Below are 3,480 nucleotides of genomic sequence, written 5' to 3' on the forward strand. Positions count from 1 at the left end.
CATTTAATAAGGCATTTTTGATGCAGATAAAAAAAAAGAAGAGTGTGATGAATTAAAATAAATCGCATGGTATTCTATAAAAGTGATAAATTAAATTAAAATATATTTCTATTTTATTCATTTATTGACGGGTTAACCCTAATAATTAATACAATAAACAAAATATAGCTTAAGCTTACAAATAATTGTAAAAAATTATCATAGAAACGCTTATAATTGCTTTGTTCGCGGTAACAGGTAGGCCAGATGAATAAGGCAGTAAAATTTCCCCGGCTTTTTGATGTCTAGATTTACTTGAGGTTCGTATAGCTCTCTTCGATAATGGTGGCTAAATCTTCTCTTTAAGGACATGGTCAATGTTTCATAGTCTCGTTGGTGAGAAGCTGATACTGTAGCAACTCGAAGGCTAATCCCCGAAGAGCTGCCACCAACGCAGTAGCTTTATCTTTATTATCTCAATCATTGGCGATTGCAGTTGCTTCAAATTATCAAATTATCAAACGTTGCAGACTTTATATTTTAAAAGTTGCTATATGAGCTCAATGACCCTGTTAGTTTCTTTTTTACCCGGATAATTTCGGTCTGTAAATTATTTACATAGTTTCTTATGTCCTCCATCTCGTTTCCTATTTCCTGTTGTTCTTCCCAAATTTTTTTAATTCAATTCACTCTTTCTCCTCTTGTCTTTCCTGTCATCCTCTCTCTTCCATTTTATCCATAAATTTAGAGATGAATTTATTAATTAGGTTCATCTCGGCACTTTCTTTCTCGTATTTACCATGAAAATTCAAAAATGCGTTTTTCTGGTCCCCTTTGACTTCTGCTCTCTGACACCAATTGTTACGGATTTCCCGTGGGTTTATTAAAGAAGCACACTTGAACTTTTATTCTAGACCCCCAAGAAGTCCAGACCTCAATTCTATTTTGCACTTATGGAACATATCGAGAAAAAGAATTAGGCAGAACTATGGCAAGTTTCAAATTTTGACGGCGTTAGAAACATGGACAAACGAGTGGCACCAAATAAGCGGCCTAAAATTCGACAAAAATTTATCAAAATCGATGCAATATTGAAAGAGTTATTAAAGATTGAATGTGAACCAAATTTTCGTTGTCCGGTTAATTTTGGAGGCCAGTATATTTCGGTTTTAAAAGAAGTAGTAAAGGGCTTTAAGTGAAAAACCTGTGGTAACCTGACCATACAAAGCAGATTTAAATTGCACTTGTAGGTAATATGAAGTAAGTTATCATTATAATATATAATAAGTAAGTCACAAATTAGGTCTTGAACTAGATATATTTTAACACTTTTGTCATTTGAATCACAAGGTCCAAAAAACATTAACCTTATTAGATATTTTGATATCTCGCCAACTAATTGGTGGCCAAACCAGGTCCCACTGAAGTAGTGCCGGATAGATAAAGAGAGTCCTAAGATTTTTTAGTTTATTTTGTCCTCGTATATTAACTAAACAGCAAGTAGCCAGTCGGCGTCTGAGACTGGCCTAAAACTTTATCTACCTTACGTACCTTAGTAAAGTACTTACTGCTATTTGTAAATATCTTATTTAAAAATACCAGTAAGTGTGTAATAATTCAACATAAGTGTGTATTAAGTCTTTCTGTAATCTTATATCATCGGCATATTTTCCTAATTGATTGCATTACATTCTCCATGTTTCTCTTTTTTTTAACATTTTTATATTGATGGAGGTGACTTCAATAGAAGTACCAGCGGTTCTGTGTTCTAGTATTTTTGACTTTATTGAAAACTGAGATGGTCCAGATCTTGACACCACCAAACATAGATTTTACGATAGTAAATTTTATCCTTTGTGTTCGAATTTTCTAGAAAAACTGAAAGATACTGTTGTCCGTTATTTAAAAAGAGAATATATATTAGGCTAACCTTTATAAAATTTGACTTAAAAATAAAGGGATACCTCTAAAATTAAATACATCGTTAAGACTTATTTATGGGAAATACTTTTTATCGATTTCAAAAATGGTGAAGAAGTACCAAATGTCCGAGAGTATTAATCACTGCTATCTGAGCACATTTAGCACTATGTCTGACAAGCGCAAAAATATCCTACTTAATAAGCCGTCCTTACCGCAGGTAAGGTTTTTAGCCGCAATTTTCATTTCTAATAGCAAATGTTTTCTGTACTTCATCTTTATTGGTTGGAAGAGGAAAAGGTAAGTTGCTGACTGGAGGGTTGGAGGAAAACTTATGGGATCAACTGATGGGTTTTAGTGAGATGAACAGATCGCTGCGAATTTGCAAAAAAAACTCTTTAGGCCATTTAAAAGGATTTTTGCATTTGGAATTGGAAAGTAGTTGCCTTTTAACAAATGTCAATTGTCCGGCGTTTGAAACGAAGGTATAGTTGGATCAATGGATCTTTGCATTCACGTCACTAAACTATCATTCAACTCAACACAATTGTTTCTCATCCGCTCTCTTTCTAATTTAGACAAATCAAATGAGAAAGAGCACAGAACGTAAGTCTTCAAAATACTCGACCTACGGTCGGAGCGACAGTTATGAGTTAGACAAGGACAAACATCGGATCGCATGTCTATGATAAACTTTTAACATCATTGGCTTCCCGTCGGGTTTTAAAATCGATTATTTCCTTCCGGGAGAGTGCCCGTTTTCGCAAAAATGTACTAAATATAATACATTTTTTATATAGAAATATACTGGTATAATATATGTTTTATGTTTAGATGTTAAAAATACAACTTGTTTTCTTCTAATGAAGAAAGGAAACCACGGCTTGGAAATAAAACAAGTTTTAATTTAGAATTTGCTGTAATAACACCTCATGTTTAGTACATTTTGTGGAAAGTTGTTTATACATCTTAGATCTTCGTCTGCAACCACAAGAAACCATGTTTGTTTATGTTCTCGACTTTGCTTTGCCTTGCCAAAGAGTTTTGGAGAAATTTGATTTGTTTTGTTTTCATATTTACTGTTCATCGTTGTGTTTTGTGTTTGGTTGAAGCTCTATTGAAATAGTTTTTTGCCAAACCTTTTTCTGTTTTACAAACAGTTCTTTTGAGAACTTATTTTGTGCCATTTGGTATTTAACATAACATTTAAATGCCTGGAAAACGCTTGAATTCTCAAGCTCGTATGCTTGTTGGAAATTTAATCTCGTACTTTACATCTGAAAGAGATAATAAGGGATCCCTAATTTCCTTGAATGCTATCCAAGAGGTAAATATTATTTTAATTTTTGATTAATAATTAGGAAATGTCTACCACACTATTCATTGTGGAATTAAATTTGATAAACATGTGAATTTTAAACCTAAAACTGAATTGCAAAAAATCCTAGAATTTCAATAGACTTAAAAAATTTAATTATCATGAAATATGCTATAATGAGGATGGCTAGACATAGCCTTATAATAAAAAATATAAGTTATAGTAATAATGAACATTATAAATATAGTTAAATTTTTTATTTT

The sequence above is a fragment of the Anthonomus grandis genome, chromosome 13 (genome assembly GCF_022605725.1).
Source record: "Anthonomus grandis grandis chromosome 13, icAntGran1.3, whole genome shotgun sequence".
Lineage (NCBI taxonomy): Eukaryota > Metazoa > Arthropoda > Insecta > Coleoptera > Curculionidae > Anthonomus > Anthonomus grandis.